The sequence below is a fragment of the Rhamphochromis longiceps genome, linkage group LG8, assembly GCF_057381845.1.
Source record: "Rhamphochromis longiceps isolate RC_006_pf linkage group LG8, R_longiceps_female_GT1.1, whole genome shotgun sequence".
Lineage (NCBI taxonomy): Eukaryota > Metazoa > Chordata > Actinopteri > Cichliformes > Cichlidae > Rhamphochromis > Rhamphochromis longiceps.
Genome location: NC_140564.1, coordinates 24039606 through 24060022, shown reverse-complemented (window position 1 = coordinate 24060022; position 20417 = coordinate 24039606). Strand labels below are relative to the sequence as shown.

At 39.1% G+C, this 20417-nt stretch overlaps 1 protein-coding gene across 4 annotated transcripts in view; it reads left to right on the top strand.

Annotated features, from left to right (window-relative positions):
• Positions 1-17925: 17925 nt before the first annotated feature.
• The window catches only part of LOC146663725 (zinc finger MIZ domain-containing protein 1-like), a 111487-nt gene continuing 108995 nt past the window's right edge, over positions 17926-20417 (top strand). For 2 of the 4 annotated variants that reach the window (XM_085416604.1, XM_085416606.1), the window contains exon 1: positions 17926-18073. The gene's annotated coding sequence lies outside the window, so the exon portion shown is untranslated. The remainder of the gene's footprint in view (positions 18074-20417) is intronic. The other 2 variants (XM_085416607.1, XM_085416605.1) reach the window with 2 other exon arrangements.

The following is a 20417-nucleotide window of genomic DNA, read 5'->3' as shown; positions in this document are numbered from 1 at the left end:
TTCACTCCCTCATTTCTACCCGCAGGTTCATCCCTGGCGTTTCACTTCACACGCTGATGTGTGACATACCAGTTCTCATAGAAAACACATAATTTCCTCAATTTTTTAAACACGCTAATTACTGCAGTTCAAATTTTGACTGCTGTTGTCATGGTAATTGCCTTTCGGGGATTATGGCGCCACTTAAACTCAAGTGACTTAGAGTGAGAGAAAATGAGAGCAAGTTAGGGGGAAGATTGTGACGGAGATCCACACCGCTGCATTGTGTGCCAGCATATTTCATGTTTCATCTTGTTTCACGGCGTGTACTATTGGCAGTTTACCTTGACTCAAAATGATCTGACCATGGTGCTGCCTCGCGTCAATGCCAGAAAATGAATTTGACGTGGGTGAGTGGGGATAAGTGTTCCTTCAGCACCGAGCCGAGTGCCAAGAGGTCCCAGAGCAGAGACCTGCTACCCACCATTTATCCACCGCATTAAATGGACGTGTTGAGTTCAAGGAGGGGTCAGGGAAATATAAGGGACAACATATGTCAAACAGTACAAATTGGAAGAGAAAAGTAGGATAATAAAAAGCCTTTTATCATTTGGCAAACAGGGATCCGAGCAAAAGGAAAAAAGACAAAAGCGTCGTGGATTGAAGTACTTGATCATCATTATAGAACAACAAGCGCCACCTCTGGCAGTTGGCAGAGGCATAATGCTGAAATGAGGATGGTTTAGCTTCTCCAGAGTCTTGAGGTGAGGAGTGAGTGTGTGCGCCTGTGTGAGTGTGTGTGTGCTCGCTGTAGCTGTTCCAGCGTCCTCAGGATGTCCTTGTGTCGTGTCAAGTGTCCTGCTGGACCTCAAGCATGACTGGCTTTCTGCTGTTCACTGTTGTTATTTAGACGCTTCATCATAATATTTGTGCTATTAACACCTTAACTTTCTTTCTCAGCAAGTTTCACTTTTGTACAGCATGTGCTCATTTATACATAAGATGACATGTGCAGTGCAGAAATAAAACTCAAAACAAAGGTGACAATAATAATAACAGATGTATGATGCACACGACGCACACAGATTAAAGGCGAGTTTAAAACGAAAGAATTAGTGCACTGAAATAATCATAATACTAAAACAAGATTGCACTGGTTTACCTTTAATTAGCAAGTCTTTAAGCTCTGAGTCTTCTGCCCTCACCACAATACAGCTGAGATAAATGTACATTTGATTGTCATAGTCATAGCACCAGTATGCCTTTTAGATATATCTGAACGATTACCATATTCTCATTTTATTATGTGGCAATTCATTTTGTGCTTTTATTATCATACTTATAATTATTTATAATTGTTATCAGTATAGTAATTTGATTTTTATTTATAAATATTGATACGATTACCAATACGAATTAACAATTTTTCTCTTAAAATACAGCCTGTGCATATTTTAGCTTGTAGGGATTTAGGTGCTGTTTCTTGGCAGAAAGCAGTTTTAGTAAAGTCTAAAGAGCCATTGTCCCGACCTATTTTGCACCCCTCTCTCACATTCTTTTCAAATTTGCTGGTTTTCTTTGATTAAAGTCTGTGGTTAGATACATTTTCTGTCTTCCATATCTTATAGTAGACAGCTGACATATTGCTGCACTTATAGTCTTACTTATAGTCTAACTGTCATATTATTAAAAAGATTAAACTATTAATGGTACAGACCATATCATTAATATTTTATTCTTTATAGCAGGACTTTTAAGGTCATTTCCTGTGTCGCATTAGCACACGTTAAGCCAAATGACCAACTTGAAAGAAAGAACAAAGTTTCAGTTCTTAATCCTGTAGACTTCCAGATCTTCCTTTATTAGTTTAATTTATTTTAGCCAAATATTACAAGCGCTGTTTACATGACTATGCCTGAAGGAAAAAATGTCCATCCCGGTTTTCCCTCCAAGGCACGAGCGATAAGCAGAGTTCTGTCCTTTCCTTCTAAGATTCCTAATTATTTAAAGTAACACTCAGGTATGCCATTCAGCTGGGTTAGTTACGACGTCGGGAGCAGCTTGGGAGAACAAGGAAACACAGACTGCTTCAGGTTGTCTTCCCAAATCGACTCAAAGGTTTATTTAGTACATAACAGCTTATATAGAGAAAAAAAAGGTTCGTGTGTCAGCAAGTTCTCAGTTCAAACCGGTACAGACCAAATAAGGAAACGTCTTCCTGCCTTGTGAGCAAAGAAGTATCCTGTGTGTAGTTTATCAGTTCAGCTACAATTTATGATCATCCCAGCAAAATACACTCCTAGACATAGAATACAGAGTTCTTTCATTAGTGAATTCTGAAACAAACCACCTGGCCTTTAACGAGCCTTTTTCTAAGAGATAAGGAAGGGAGGATGGGAGTAAGGAAGTGGTCTCGTCTCTGTGGTGTTTTCGACCTTGGGGTACCAGCCTGTGAGTCTTACACATTAATTCTTGGGTCACAGAGAAAGAGAAAAACAACTAGTAGATGGGCCTTATTGAGTAACAGTTTTCCTGTATAAAACAATATCCTGTAAATGCTAACCGTGGTATCAAAATATCACAACAATGCCGTTACACACAAAGAGATCTGTCCTCTTTATGAGTGTTGTAAAAATCAAAAACAGAAAACTTAAAGTTGAACTCTGAGCCTTCCTCGTGTTAGTATTAGCTGTGTCATTGTCAAACATGTATACACCACACATGCTAAAGCAGTGTTTCAGCCACCATTTGTTTAGTCATGGACAAACAAATGGCTGTACTGGCAGCTTGTTGGATTGAATGGGATTTATTTCACTGCGTTTGAAAGGTATTGTCAAGAAGGTATTTACAAATCAATTCTATACACAGAGGCTCAACTCCGTGACAATGCACACACACAGCACTCTAATACAGTTTTATGGCTGGCGCAACTTCTGCAAAATCCTTGCAATCCTTTCATGGCAGATGCTATAGTGATGTAACTATATGGTCTTTGAAGTTATGTTGATGTCATAAATAATTTGGTTTGTGCCCCGTGTGCAGCATGGAGTAACTTAAAGGACTGTGTGCATTTCTAAATCCTAAAGTAATCATCAGATTTGGAAAATTGCTACAAAGTACTTATAAACACATAACAGGGGAAAATAGAAAAAACTGCCAAGCGTTGAAACTAAAAATTATAGAATTTACCGCATCATTAACATGCTGTTTTTAGGCTTTAGCACTGCAGGCAACAACATGTTTGTTATTGCACAAGTCAATTTTGTGATTTGGGGGCTATTTTGCTCCTCCTTTAGCATGCCTTCTTTTACACTACTGGAATGAAAAATACACAAAATCCAAAACACACATCTCAGGATTTATTTACAGTGATGTTAATTTAATGAGATATTGCCTTCTTTGCATATTTGCACATATTTGAGAAAACTAGATTGTAGTTAGTAGTTGTCCTAATGTAAGTAATCACCTGGGGAACCTTTCATGGGAATATCTGATAATTTTCCTACTGGTAAGCTGGATTTTCCAGTACAATGTATCTAATTTAAAGTACAGACATAAAGGCTGTGTGAAGGTAAATATCTTGCAAAATGTGAGAGCTTGTAGAAAACAATATGGGACATATTTTTCCTTCTCCTTTCCAGCTTTATTCTTTACCATATTCTAAACATTTTAACATTTTATTAATGTATATTCAAAATCTATATTAAACATTGACAGTTCACATTACTTTCTAATACTCTCTTATTTGTGATAACTTTAATAAAAACAGAATATTAAAAAAAAAAAGACACAAAAAATTTGATTGAGAAACTGTGTGAATATTAGCACATATTTGCACCGCATACACCCCACTGAAACACAGAATTCCAGATAATTTGTAATGCAAAAGTAGGATCTCAGTGCAAATTATCTACTGGTGAAAGTTTTGTAGCTACATTTTTTTTTACCCCGCTGACCTGAACATCCAGACAGTGTAGACACATTTGCATAAAATGTATTCTTTAAAAAATATCGCAAGTGAATATAATGACAGTTTAAGCTGAAAATATAATGAAAGAGTTAAAACTGTCATTTTCTAATAGGCTGACCATACCGTATGTCTATAGTACTTTTCCTTTACTTAATTGCTTTTTTTAGTTTTTACATATTTGCCGTGTCATGTTGTAAGTAAAATAATAATAAGTGCAAAGTGACATATAAATTTTGTCTTTCACTCGTTGTGCATGTCATTAACAGAAGTGGGGGGGAAAGGCTTTGTATAATTAGTGAGTATTGATCAGACCCTAAAGTGTCATGGAGCTCTTGCTCAAAAACCAAATAAACTTATAAATGATTCCACAGAAAGTTCAACACATTAAGAAGCACCTCTAAATCTCATTAAATTTGCTTTTTATTCTGATCTCTATTTCTAAATAAATGCATAATACTGTATTATAATAATTGTCATAAATGCCAACAAGACAGTAAGCGTGATTATTTTACCTATGACACAAAAACTGGCAGTACTGTAGAGTATACAGACTCACACCTATACAGGCTACTTATATTCATATATACCTGGAGCAACGACCACATCATGTATTATTTTCTTACCGAATTAAGATATTGCTGACAAGTTCGTTTGTATGTGATCTCTGTCAAAATGGAATAATCACTACAGACACTTTATTGAGATATGAAATTCTGCAAACGCATTCAGCCTTCATGAACGTTTTGACAATGTGTTAGAAATAGAGGCCAAGAGGAGTGTCAGCCCTCACAACTGCCTAAGCTATCTTTCTCCCCATGTTTTTCAGATTAATTCAAAGCATCCCACTGCCTGGGAAATGACAACACTGCGGAGACAGCCTGAAGTTACACTTTGATGGACACAGTGGTCTATCTCTGCCGTTGACTTCAGTGGTGAAATTGTGACCCCCTGGTCATTCTGGCGGGGCCTTATCAGTGCCAGCCAAATGCGGGGAGCCTGATGGAAGAGCTAAGGAGGTGATTTTTAGACAGTCTAGCACACTAATGGTTCTAAAACCGCGTGCTGTTCACATTGTGGAAGCAGAATACATCGTGGAAGTGGGATGGGCGATGCACCTAATTTAATCAGGCCAAAAGTGAAAATACAATATTGTTGCTGTTGTTTTTTACTCAATGAACTAAAAAGGAGCAATTCATTAGCATTAGTTTTAGTGTTAGAAAACAGGATTTCAGGCCTACCACAAAGATAAATGTCAGCTTAAAGTTTATATAGTGCAGTGTAACCTTTTATCCTACAGAGCACAGAAAATCCACTGGTTGCAACCTTTAGAAGCAGAAGATCCTTGGCCCATCCCAACTGCTTGAATCAGTGGCAGAAAATCCATATCCTCTTAAAGAGGAGAAGTCACATCAGATAATAGATATATGAAATCCATCTTGTTTCTGAACTCTGTCCTTTGTAGGAAACAGATCAATGAAAACCCTTCCCTTGAATCATCCATAACACAAAAACACAAAATGAGGTTAACAAAAAGTAAAGTGTACAAGTGGTCAGTAGCTAATTATTTATGGGAATAAATGTAATAGAATCAAAAGTAAATAAACAACTAAATGCAAACCCCCTATATTGATCATATATGACCACTCCAGTGTTTTTAAAACTCGTGTTAATTTATCCAGGAGGTAATTAGCAAATAGCTGTATACAACTGCATGACCATTGTGTGTCTATAGGGCAGATTGGATATCAGAACTAAATAACATTTCCTACATACATACCTTGAGATTGCTCAGTAGTAATTCTACATCTTTTCGGCCTTTAGTAGATATATGAATATGCAAATCTTCCACCTACCCTTCTGCTGCACATGGGCAGCTTGAGCATACCTTCTCACCTTACACACTGTTAAACAACCCAACATGAAACAAAGGCAAAGTTGCAATAAATCTGCCAAATGTGTACAAACCAATTTTTAAATGAGGGGTGCCAACATATCTGTGTAACAGAATAGTCAGGTGCTCTCTTTAAGGGTCGCCCCAGCAGATGATCTTCTTCCAGCTCACCATATCCCCATCATCCTCCTCTGTCACACCAACACCCTGCATGTCCTCTTTCACTACATCCACGTGTCTTATCTGTGGTCTTCCTCTTCTCCTCCTGCCTGGCAGCTCCATATTAAACATCCTTTGTCCAATATGTCTGCTCTCCCTCCTCTGCACACGTTCAAATGATCTCAGCCTTGCCTCTCAAATTCTCAACCGCTCAATGTGAGCTGTCCCTCTGATGGACTCATTTTTAATCCTGTCCTTATTCATTAGTCCCAAAAACATCTTATCAGCTTCAGCTCTGCCACCTCCAGCTCGACCTCCTGTGTCTTTGTATTAGTCCCACCATCTCTAAACCATACATCATAGCAGGTCTCACTACCATCTTCTTTCACAAATCACCCCTGACACTTATCTCTGCCTACTCCACCCTGCCTGCACTCTCCTCTTCACCTCTCTTGTGCACTGTCTGTTGCTTTGATTGGTTAACCCCAGATACTTAGACTAATTTGCCTTCACTACCTCTGCTTGCTGCGTCTTCACGGTTACACCTGTCTACCCCTCATTCAAATGTATTCTGTCCTGCGTCTACTGACTTTCATTCCTCTTCTCTCCAGAGCATACCTCCACCTCTCCAAGTTCACTTCCACCTGCTATACCCTCCTTTCACTACAGATCACAGTGTCAGCGATGAACATCATAGCCTCCTCCATGATCTCATCTGTCAACCTGTCTGAAAGTGCAACACAGTGATGTAAAGGTCACAGGTCACAAGATCAAAGGTCACATTTTAACACATTTTGCAGACTTTTTGCATTTCCAAGATATATGAAAGTCTACATAAAGTGTTATATTTTGGCCTGAAGTAGTTACTCTTAAAAGTCTCATAAACCACAAGCCTGACTAATCTCATAATAAACTGGCATGAAACCCACGACTTTGAGTATTTTCCATTTTAAAGTATCAGAAGCTCCTCAATATCCAATATCAGTGTGACAACATTTAAATACCCATCTATTAAAACTGTGCTACATGTTGCATAGGCAGCACGAATTATTTGGATATTCATTTCCCTCCTTGCCCTCATGAAGTCATTACAAAACACTTCACCCTGTTATAGAGTGCAATATCTTTTACCAATATACTCTTTTGCCATTATGAGTTCAGGATGGTGCAGTACACTGTAATAGGACACTAACGTGCAACTTAAAAACACAGCAACATAGTTTGTATCTCCATAACTGCTACACGGCTGCATTAGTCCTGACAGTTTAATATTTACAGACTAGTTCAAATTCTGTGAGCTTTTTTTACTTTTTATTTGCTTGTTTTCTTGAACTTTGAATTTCATTTTTACTCTTTTATAACTGTGGTAAATCTTTTTCTCTAAAACACAGTATGTAACATGTGTGGAGGCTATAACTGCATTTTTCTGCTCTTTTTGCGCTCTTTACATGATAATAAAGCTGCCCCCAACCTTGATGTTGAATAAAAAAGTGGAAATACTGAAGTGATTTACACTCTGCACTCATAAAGTGTGTCTGTGTGTGTGTTGAGAGAGAGCGAGGACAGGGATCTGTAAGCACATTTCAATAACATCCATGCATTGGAATAAAACCTGTACTGTTGTGATAACAGGTCATTTTTTGTGTTTTTTTTACTTAGATTGGACATAAAATTCAATTATGATGATTCAAACGTTACCTGTTACTGATGCTCATCTATTTTAAAACACTTGACATTAAATATGGTGGTGACTTTGAATTATTCCAGCATTTATGCAAATTTGTAACTGTACCATGTGGGCATATAGGAGAGTTTCATTTTTCAGCATGATAAGAGAATGGCTTGTTGCTCTCTCTTTCAGCCTGTCAGGTGCCAGGTTTACGTAGCCTGTTGCCCAGCAACCTCTGCCAAACAGACATGTGGCTAAGAGAAGCTGCAAAGCAGCAGAACTAGATGGTGTCATGGGCTTGTTTGTACAAGTGTGTGTCTGCGTGTGTGCAAGTATGAATAGGTACTACTGCTGCCCTCCATGGGGCTTAACAAGCTGCTGCACCTTTTGAATTTTTAACCTCACATTATCTAATAAGGCATTGAACATCATAGCCTCTTGTTAGGCAAAGTTTAATTAAACTATTTTTGGAATAAATTGAATCAGGGTTACTCATACCAATATAAGGTCAGATTCTTGGCATTTTTTGTCTTGGGGATTTCTCTATGAGACAGTGGACTAATCAAAGTACATTTAAGTGTACTTGATGTGATTTAGAATTGCCCTGCCTTTAATCAGGAAGAAACAAACAGAATGTATACTTATGTTGCATGACATTTCAAGTGCACTGTCAAAGAAAGTACACGCCAAAGCCTGTAAAGGACTAACACTCTCTATTCTTTATTAATGGCAGAATTACATAACAGACAGTGCTGTGCAAGTTACTTAAAATACTCTTTACGTGTTGCTAAATGAAGTAGTTTTCATAGACAATAGCTGCTATTTATTTTCAGGCTGGCTCAGGGGAAAAAAAGCCTTTAAACAGCCCTAAAGTTTCCATACCTATCCATTACATCTTCTCTTGTTAGGGCTTGTGAAAATGAGACAAGTCTGTGGTTTAAAAGTTCTTTACTAATTTACTGTCTGACTGAGATTTGGCAGATTTTAAAAATGATAATGCACTGCAACAGTTGTCTTTTTTGTTACACACCAAAACCTGTTGGTCATTACCCATGATGCAAGGTGGCGTGCAACAGTCAGCAGAGACTCTGACGTTTTATGATAGTAGCAGCACATGAAGCATTCTGTTTTCTGTTTTTTGTCGTTTTGTTTTTTCAATCAGATAATACAGTTATCAGATTTTCACAAACCTGCATTTAGAAATAGAAGAGGTCCTCCACAATGTCTGTAAAATTTCCCATCATCAGCCACAATTATGAACCAGTCTTATCCCAAAGGAGGCGCGTAATGACGTAACCACCTCTATTGTTTACAAAAAACATGGTGATGCAATATATAGCCAGGGTTTTTCCAGCATATAAGAGATGCCGGGAAAATCACTAAGACTATGATAGAAACATTTTTTATCTAATGTACAAAAAGTAACTGGAAAAAGTGTACAGAAAAAAGTGTTTGTAAGGTAAAGTAACACACACACTATGCTTATGGGAATAGTCACTCCAAAAAGGTTCATTTTGAACCAGGATTAACTGTGCCTGGTTACAAGTTTACTGCAAAATTAATTGATGATAACTGTACAAATCATGATATATAGTTCCTGAGGCTACTGACAATGACTATTCCAAACACATACATTCACTTAAGAGACATTAGCACTGATGAATGAATGAATCCCTCAAATGTTTTCATGAAAGCACGCAAGAAGCTTTGGCGCTAAATTTAACTTCAACTTAGGAAGTGTGAAGATCCCATAAAACACAGAGTTGCCATTCTGCTGCTGTGTCCACAAGTACATAAAAGGAAAGAGGTGCTGCCCTCTCCAAGAGCAGATGGATGCTCTGAATGTTTGCTGAGAAACAAAAATGCTAAAAAACAGAAAATGGGACTTATTTGGTAAGATGTGCCAGTCCTACTGTTTATAGGTGTTTCTGGTTTATCCTGCTTATATGTTGCACCAGCACCTAATTACCAATCACCTCTGTGTATGTGTGTGTGTGACCACTTCCTTCTCTTGTGTTCCTTAGCTTCACATGTTTTCTATTTTGGATTCATGTTTTGTTAGACTTTATAGAGTAGCTTGGGGAAAAAAAAAGAAGAAGCTGTGTTTTGTGTCTTCTCTCAGCTACTCCACACGTTTTGGTGATACATCACCATTAGCACATCCCCTTTATTTAACACACAACTGTTATATTTTCCATTTCAAATCTTCTCTTGCGGTTTCCTTGTGCATTTTTCTTGTTCTGGTAATTAACTGGCCAAACATTTATGCAAATACCCAGCAGCGGACATTTGTAGAAAAGGTCTGAAACATCAGAGGAAAAAGGAAGCTGTTAGTGTCAGTTCCCTGAAAAACAACAACAGCTTCTTTGTGCACTCAATAACACTGGGGGGAGATCTCCATTATAGAAGAAGCAGAACCATAGCTTCTCGGGACACTGTGATGCAATAAAGCAGCACAATATGTTGAATTTCCCATGCTTTTGCTTTAATGGAAAAGCTCTGCTACATATATTGCTTTGTCACCTACAAGCAAGACCTATTGCAAGTTCACAAGTTCACAAATGGCGTTCTGGTGCGACACTATGAAAAATGAAAAATCACTAACTGACAATGGATGCAAGCAGGTTGAGAATAAGGTAGGCATTCTGAGAAACACTTAATCCGTCACATCTTGGCAAATCTATATCAGTGTAAGCATATCCAGGGTTGTATTTTACCTTTTGAATCATGCTGTAGATCGGCACCATCTCAGTACAGGTATGTCGATAATGTAGACGCACATTATCATAAGAGAGAATCACTAAGCTCTTTTGATGAAAAATAACTGGAGAGATTCAACCTGACCTTAAAAAACATGTGACATTTCCCAGTCGAGGAGCTGAAACCCATCCGCTATGATAAGGAGAGCATCTTACTTAAATGTCACAGGGCTGGACAGACTGGCTCTGATATTGTCGAGAAACTGCCATCATGGTGAGATACTGGTGTGTATGAAACTACAGTGCAATTTGCTCTAGTATCTCATTAAACCTTGTAATGTCTTGCTAATAATTAAACGCCTGCACTTAGCAGAAAATGATTCAGCAGGGTATATCACAAGCATGGGATTCCAACAAACACAGTATGCTTAGACTATAATTGACTTTTCACTCTGCCCTGGAGTTATAGAAGAATAATGGGGCTGGAAATAGCTAGTTAACCTCCTGTCAGGTAATACATAAAAGGAAAACAAAAAAGTCTCCATATCACTGAAATACACCTAAACTGTCTCCTCTGAGAGAAACAGAGAGATGTCAAGGTGGGAGTTGTTATACTAAGTGATTTTATTAAGTGGAACACCCGCTGTGAGCTCAGTCAGCCACGCAGGGATTGTTTGACACAAATTATACATAATTCCTACTGCATGACAAAACATCTATATCCCACACATATAGTAGGGATCAATTGCATAGCACCGTGGCATTAAAGAACATAAAACACATAAATTGAACTAAATCCATAGTCAGGTATTAGTTTTAGTTTATTAGGGTTTTGGTGTATGTTTATTTTTCAATACTTTGAAAAAGTATCTTACTTACTTTGCTAAGAGGAGTATGCAGTGTAGTAATATTACTCCTCACTGGTTATTCTCACGCTGTGGTGACTCAAGATTTAGAGCAGCTGAACCCCAAGTACGAACATCAAAAATGTGTCTATGGATGCCACTTGTAGATTTAAAAGTGCGCGGAGTGCTAGGTGAGAGCAAAAGAAGCACTATATGAAGTGAAGTCCATTTACCGTGGACAAAACTAGGAGAGGGTAGAACACAGAGAACACAAAAATCACAAATTTCATTGTGTTCTTTGATTAGTTAAATGAGTTAGCCAATATAACAATAGCTGGGCAGCACAGTGGTGCATCGGTCACCTTGCAGCAAGAAGGTTCTAGAGTTCAACTCGTCCAAAGACATGCTTGTCAGGTTAACTGGTATAAAGTGGCTGTTGGAATGATAGTAAATGGTTATCTGTCTTCCTGTCTTACCCTGTTAAAAATGGCAGGGTCTGCCAGCATGAGAGAGTCGAGCCAAGGATAAACAGTGAAATTATAAAATTATTGAATCAAACAGTCATAAAGTGTTGTTAAATGACGATTTTTAAATGTTTACCTAAGTGTATGCGTCAAAAGGTTAAAGGGTAATCCCTTGAACTGCTCAATGGTGTGAGGCAACAACTGCCATTGGACCACCGGAACAACATGTTATACATTTAGTTAAACCATATAATTGAAGATTAACACCCCTGAAATGTATACAGTGGTTGTAATTATCTGTTAAATAGCATTTTTCTAAATTATTGTGAAGTTAGAAAGTTTTTAAATTTTTGAAAATTCCAGAAATTTTATTTTCCTCTTGCCTCCACCAGCAGGGGGCCTACAAGAGCACTTGAAATGTAACCTAAGACTGGTAGATAAAAATATATATATTTGTACATATGATATATGAATCATACAAGCGATGATTAAATATTTTCTAGAAACCTAACTTGTTACTTGTTTAATCTTTTTCACTATCATAGATGGAGTAACGTGCACACTGTAAGTGATGATTGCAACAAGTATGTCTCAAAGAAGCATTTATCCCTCTGCGGATGAAAAGAAAAAAACACAAAGGAAGTAAAAAACTGCAAAATAAAGGTATGTGTCCATGAATAATCATTTATCAGTTATTTATCATTAGGATTCACTAATCATGACATTAGTTAAACAGAAGCATCAGACAAGCCTTCAGTTTCGCGAGATTAAATGATGTGTGGAAACAGGGGGGGGGAAGTGGATGGTAACCTACTAGTAGCTGTTACTATTAGTTTTCATTTTTTAATACTGTCTGCTTTTACATTTACATCATTTTGTTAAAAGGTCATATTTAGGCCTAACTTGATTTTAAAATGCATTGGCTGCTGATTGATTTCTTTCCAGCACACTAATAAGCCATGATATTGGTTGTGTTAGATGTGAAATGCACAAATGTTTAAGTAAAAGTAAAGTTATTACTAGCAATGTAAAGGAGGGTGGTTAGCGGGTCCCCAAATCAAATTCTGTTTAAGACCCTGTAAACCCTCGGGCCGTCTCTGTCTACTGTTCTAGTTACAAGTTGCCCAGATGATGAGAGATTTCACAATCCAAATCTGTTTTATTTGATAATGTTAAAGGACAAAAAGGAAAAAACTACAGTCCTTATTAATCGAACCATTAATAGCTTCTCATTCTTATTATTATGATTTTCAAATATCATTTGAAGGATTAGTTAAGTCAGACGACACAAGTTTGAAACATTTATTTAAACAGCGGTAGCAAGCTTCTGAGTTAATCACTCCCAATGACTCTACAGAAACTGAGGCGTAATGAGTAAATATCCCCCCAACCTACAGGTGGATGCCGGGTGGTGGAGGGGTCGGAACAGCAGGCAGTAAAGCAAGGCAGCACGAGCAGCTGCGCTGGAATGTCAGATAGAGTGGTGGGAAATGGTTTAAATAGGCTGCCAGAGCGTTTGGTATATATGAGGAGAGCGAGTTTGTCAATTGGCAGGAAAATCTTTGGACTAAACAGGGACCCTTCTGGCACTTTTCTCTGTTAAATATCATTGTAAACTGAATATATGTAGGTTTATATATTTTGTGCTGCTAAACAAATCCTACAAACCGAATAAATAACTTTTCTTTATGCATCTGGTTATCAAAATTGTTTATTTAATATAGGTGAATTTCTTTATTTTTGCTATTTTATGAACTAAAACATCCATAAAATGACAAACTATAGAATTATTTATTGGTACTGTCTTATTGTAATGCTTTTAATAACCCCTATGTAGGTGCAATGAACAGTTGTCTGTCTCACAGTGTTATATTTGCTGCACGTCACTGGTGCAGTGATCATGTTATTCCTCTCAGTATAGTAGCAAAGGAAACATGTTGTCAACCCCCTTGCTTGCACTGTCTGCCTCTGTCTATCCCACTTCTTCATTGCCCATGGCCTGGGGGAACAGTTGGCTTTCTGAATACTCTTCCCCCTTTGTGAGCACACATTGATTGGCCCTCTGCTCCCCCAAAGCAGAGCAGCATGGGGTGCCAGCAGCCAGCTTTCTGCTGGTGCTGCTCAAAAAAAGTCTAAGGGAAAAAATGAGGGGAGGAAATTGTCAGGAGGCTTCACCACAACCTGTCTAGGTATGTCTCTTCTCTTCCTGTCTGCCTCTCCTGTTGTAATGAGAATCAATGGGGTTTAACACATTTCCCTCATGCCTTTTTGTCAAATCGAGTGCAATTGTCTTCTCTGTTTGCAGAGCCATGTCCTCTCGCTCCTAATTGCCCTGCTGTTTCCTTCCATCCTTTGCATTCCTATTTGTTGAGCAGACTCTACAGTTTAACAGTCTGCAGTGCTGTCATCAGGTCACACAGAGCCCCAAAGAACCCCAGTAACACACACGAGGATGCCTATGATAAGGGCTCAGAAATATCAAAGTAGCGAATCTGTCATCCACAGCAGTCATTTTTAAGATGATCTAAAGGAAGCGACATGAAATATGCAGGAACAGTTGTCGAACACTAGCGTTTGTATGATTCCAAGGCTATCCTTTCTCTCCATATTTTCGGACATACTGCTGAGCAGCACAAGCTCATGGTCCACAGTGGAGTAAAGTGTGCACTGAGAGCACATTTTGACTGGAAGACAGCCAGTGGTTGGTCTGTTGCGGAGGATGTGGGCTGGTCTCTGGAGCCCGGTGGTTGTTCATTCATAAACCAGGTGGGAACTGTAAATGAGAACACAGACATCTCCCTGCCCACGCTTTCAAAGATCATATTGTACTGTTTTTATGTAAGGAGCAGCAGGACGTGCAGGAGTCCAACATCAGCAACATGTTTTGTACTTTATTTGAAAGGTTCAGCAGCATATATGTCTTACCTAGAAGGTTCATAAAAGAAGATGTCAGTGGGGAAATTAAAAAATATTTAAGCCATTTAAATCGGGTCTTTAAAATTTATCTAGCTTTTCAAAGTTAAATTAAAATATGGCAGGATTTTCCTCCACCTATCAGTCATTTAGCTATCTTTATGGCAGCCATATGACAGAAGACCTCGAGTCTTTCTCTGACAAATAATGGCTCAAATAAAATTTTACATGGAAAAAAAAGAAAAGAAATTCAAACAAACAAAATCTAATTTCTCTTGCCTCCAAAACCATTTGTTTGTATGCAAAACCCTGTGTGTGATCGGCGCTCGACTGCGGTGACAACACTGGAAAAAAACACAGTGTGTTCGTATTACAAATGTGAGACAAGACCGTCTGTTGTCACCACTGTTGACATTATTTACCAAGGCGACAATATTTCCCCCAATATTAACAAGTTATTTCACTACAATTGTGACAGTTTGCAGACAGGTTCAGCATGAACATTATGCAGCTCTATGAATTCATGCATTTGAAATATTTTGAATATTCATTTATAACTCATTTATTTAAAAACCTGTTGAAAATTCATCATGTGAGAATATGATTTGCATGAGACATTTCCTTACACAGTCTGACCAACAGAAATGTACAGATATATGTAATTAAGCTAAGATATGTTTAGTATTTAGTATTAGATGAAGAATCAGTAGATAGATAGATAGATAGATAGATAGATAGATAGATAGATAGATAGATAGATAGATAGATAGATAGATAGATAGATAGATAGATAGATAGATAGATAGAACTGATGTATTTTTATGGTTGGTATAAAAATGTTGATTCACGTATATTTAACTCAGCAGAATTTTACATGATCTCCACTTCTGCTGTCCTTAGTGCCTCCTTGCGAGTTCAAGCTTTATACACCGCTGACAAGAGAATGAAACCAGAGTCAACACAATGGGATACAGAAGCTTCATTCAGAAAAATCCAGCAATCAAACCTGTGTGTGTCTCGCTGTGGTGTGACACTGTTAACTGCTGGACCAGCACGCCCCTGCCAGTAAAGCATATCGAGTAAATCTGATGTCACACAGAGTCTGCACTCAAGCCAGATGATGCTGCACCACTGAGCATCACTTTGCATATGATTTTATAAGCATTCGCAGACAGACTGTGCTTGACTAGGTCTCCTTGAACCAGTTGTGATGAGGAAAATTCCCCTCTAATTGGATCAATGCTTCTGTCTTGCACTGGCGTTCATCGGAACATCTCTCGGGAGGTGTTACAACATTGAGATCACAGGTCTGTGTGGTCGATTCCTTTTAAAAAATCCCAATCATTTACCAGAGTAAAGATTTAATATCATGATAGCCAAATATTAATCTACAAAACTACTGAGAATTATAAATAATGAAGTCAGAAATTCAGGGTGAAATGTGAATCACGCTCCACATTCTGATGGAGCATGAATCTGCTGAATTTGGTAGCTCACGTGCGTGAAAAAAAAGGTAATCACTGCATACTTGTAGTTCTTTCAGCTGGGTGTGACTCACTTAACAGAATTAGCCTCATTAAAAAGTAGCAATTTAAGAATTTAAGAAGCAGGGAGGCTCCAAAATGCACTGAATATTACCTGAAAATAATGATCTAAAGTATTAGAACATTTTCAAATGACATTTTAGATTTTCAAAAAGTAGCATTTTGATGATTAGAAGTCAACAAGTATAAAAGAATATAACAGCTGAGCACTAAAGTAGCTTAAAAACCATTATCTGGCTGGGCTGGCTTTAATCAAACCAAACTGCTAGTGATTTGCTTTGCTTTTTGTCTGCTTGCCAAACAGTTGTTTGTTACACACAATCATTTAATAAAGTGGTTTCTTGCATACTAAAGATTTTTGCTGTTTATTGTGCACCTTGCAACAATCACGCATTGAACACTAGAGGGCTTTATTGCAATTAACATCTCAGTAAAATTGATGGAGCTTTGGTATCCTGCAATCAAAACTTTGATCCTGTTTCCTGAAGTAACTGCTGCTAATCAGCTGTCTACGATCTCCCTTAAAGGGATGTATTCATCCCTGGCTAATTCACAGTTGGCTTACAAGCTTGGGACAGACTGAAATCAATGCTTCCTGTCACCTTTTAGCAGGACACATGGCGCCTATTGTTACGCCCATCCCTCCCTCTAACTTAGACAGCTGGGGTAGACAGACTGTCCAGATAGATGAAATGTTGCCTTTCTGTTGTGTGATGACTTGTAATTATAATACAAGTGCGATCTTAAGAAAACTCGTGTCTGACCATGATCGCAGGTGAAGAGTCACTCACAGCAAGCAGGGCGCTGTATTTCTAACTTTTGACATGGCTGCTTCCAAACAGGCCACAGTGAGGAGCAGCAGGTCAATGTGTGTTTGTTTGCGTGTGTGGTGGCCGGGAGTCTGGATGCTGCTTGGCACAGTCATGGCTCCTTGACGTCAGCTCTCAGCCCAGCCTGCTGCTGCTGCTGCTGCTGATGCCGCTGCTGCTCTCAAACATGTCTTTGTTATTCAGAGCTTTCCATCAGAGAGCGGAGACCTGCAAAACATGGAGGGTGGCGTCAGCGCCGGAAAGGATCGCTGCGTGACAGCGCGCGTGTGCGCTAATGCGCTCGTCGTAGACCGTGCACGTTCTTACTGCTATTTATTAGATCATTAAATAGGCACTAAACCCATTATTAATTATGTTTAGATGTTTAGCTTATAATAATGCAGCTGATAAACTGACAGATTATGCTACAGAGGGAAATATTATTGTCCTTGCATGGTTATTTTATTTATTTCACTGCCACTGTTATTATTATTATTATTATTATTATTATTATTATTGTTATTATCATCAGTGGCCAAGTACTTGCGGAAGTAGTTGCTGTCATGTTTAAAAACATATATTTTCGTCTATTCTGATCAGTCTAAACCTAATTTATTAGAGGCCATTAGAGTTAATACTTCCTTAGAAACTGTCATAAATAGCATTTATTAAATCAGTATCGAAATGCAAACTAAAATACCCAGCAATGACGCTTTAACAGCCTCATTATTGAATCTAAATGTACCTTCCTGTTTAAACATCCCCAAATCATAACTACACAATGCGGTAGACCCGGTCAGAGCCACAATCAGAGCGGGTCGCTCCAGCACATCCAGATACCATATGGCCGCTGTGCTGAGCGACAGTCCGACTCCGCTCCCGGCTCTCTCCTGATGGCTTCTCCGCGTGTATACTCCGCGACACATTTTGTCAGCAGCCACCGAGCATGGGTCCCTTTGGTAATAGAATAGCCAATGTAATTTGACACTTCAACTTACTGTGCTCTCTCCGAGTCTATTCAGTTACTCACCCACTGACGCCGAGCCCATTCTCAGTGGCCGCGAGGGGGGAAGATATTTAAAAAAAGCAAGAGTCGAAAATTACCGAGGACTTTCTGCGCTTAATAACCCGGTGAGTAGCTGCAAACTTAACGTTGCTTGTTCCCGGTGTCGCGCTGCGAGGCTCTTGTCTCGGAAAAGGTTTTGTTTCCACTTTAGCTCAGATTGTTTCTCAACAATAGAGTGACCACTTGAACTGGCACCGAGCGGCACGTCGGAGCCTGTAATAATAAACCGCAGCTTTTTATTTACTATCACGCCGCTTCGTGGAGTCGGGACTGAACCGGCGGGCTGTTAATAAGCAGGTTGTGCATTTCGTTAGTAACAGATGCCGCGTTGATCTCCAACGAGCTGGGGCTTGGAGGCTACACTGTAGCAGGCTGTATGGCTCTCGCTCGCAGAATGAACCGTGTCTGGGTGCGCGTGTGTGCGTCATTTCATGATGTGGGGTTTGCTTTACCTTCAGCTTCTTGATGCGCACAAAGCACATGGTCTGTCTAAAATGGGTTTTTGGGTGATACGTGCAAGCTGTAGAATAACTGGACGTGGTAATAACGGTCACAGCACTGTTCGGGATTTTTCAATGAATGTCACATAAAATCATAATTTCCGAACTTTGATATCAACAGCACATGTATACTATTAAATGATAATGGGAAAAAGCAAGCATGTCTGTGACAGCCTGCAGTTATCTTGTTGCTGTAGGTCATTAGCGCTTCATAGAGGTTTAACAAGTTGACTCCCAAAATTCCAGCTGTCTGAATATATGGAACCGGTTGGGGTTGGGGGGGGGGGGGGGCTCTCTCATTTAGAACTAGGTTGCCTTTCACTTGCAGTACATCTGTCCAGGAAGCAAAAAAGCATGGCCAAGTGGAAAAAAAAGTAAGCTTGACTCTGCTCCTGTTCTACTTCCTAACCATTGTGACTGAGAGAGAGAGAGGAGAGCGAGTGAGAGTTTCTGTCATCTGTAATTTTCTTTTCTGTTACAAAATGCAAGTTTTGGAGCATCAAGCAAGCAAACATATCTGTGCAGATGTTTCTCGTCCCCCTATTAAGATGCACAGGAGAGCTCTTCCTGCTTTTGTGTTATGCTGTTGAAAAGTTCATTCGGCTCATATCTACTTTTAGCTGCTGCAGCATCTCTGCGAGCAGAGTGTTTTGCACCGAGCCACATATGGGGGTCATAAAAAACCTCCGTGGGGACTGCAGTTATTAAGCACCCTCGCTTGCTTATTTACATGTTTGCCATGTAATTTCAAGGGTCTTGTTGAGTTTCTTCACTTTGCTGTTTTCGGAATTTGAGATAACAGCTGAATGAAAGATTTGAGTTGATGTCAAAGAAGGAGGCTATCATTGGCTGATTCACAAGCACTTGATGGCGCATAAACACTGAATGAGTGGCTGTATTTGGGAAAATTAAAACTTTCAATTATTGGAACAATTTTGGTCAGACAGAGGAGGTCCTGTCCCCTCCTTCCCCATCACCCCACCTCTGTGGGGCCCCAGGTTGGGCTCCTGAATAACCACAGACCCCACCAGGCTGACCTTCTTCTATTCAAGTTGAGGATGTTGAAACACCAGCCGTCAAACAAAAGACACATTGAAACAGAGATCTGCAACCCAGCACGTGTGTCTGAGTGCTGAAGTAGACCATTTATTAACTCTCAGTTTCTTGCTGACCAATGGAAACTGTCGACACAACAAACTAAAGTCGTGAAAAGGACAAGTTTCTGCAGATACACGTATTAGTGAACAAAATCTAAAAATAAAGAGAAGCTAAATATATATATTTTTAAATTAAATCATACATAAAGCATCTTCTACACACTTGAGCAAATCTTTTCTTTTTGTCCAGACTCCAGGCTGGCTTAGGTTTGCATGTGGCACCGTAAGGCTGACAATGGCAACACGTTGTCAGCGCAGGGTGGAGGGTTCTGCTCTTGCTGTCCCACCCGCCCGACGGGCTGAGAGTAAAGGCGGAAGCTGGAAATGACTGTGCCACATGGGAAATTATTCAACTCTCAGATCAGAGAGGACACACAAGAGGCCTCATTACCTCCAGCAGCACTGCTGGTCAGCCTGTGAGAAGACCGAGAGCTGGTGTGTCTTAACTAGCTGATCTCACTTACTACAATCCTGTGTATCATATGCTTCTTTCATCTGAAAGAAATCCAACGCATGACACATGACGCGTGACACAGAAATACACCCAAAAACTTTAGGAATAAATGCTGTTTTCAGAAAGGAAATATGACCACTTTGATCTGTAATACAACAGTAAAAGAAAACCAGTCCCAAAGGTTTGCAGTCTAAGCCTCTTTTTACCAACAGTATGTACTTAAATAGCTGGTAAATAGGCCTGTTAGCTTGTGTATAATATCATAATGTTATTGATTCAGCTTGGGAATTCCACTTGC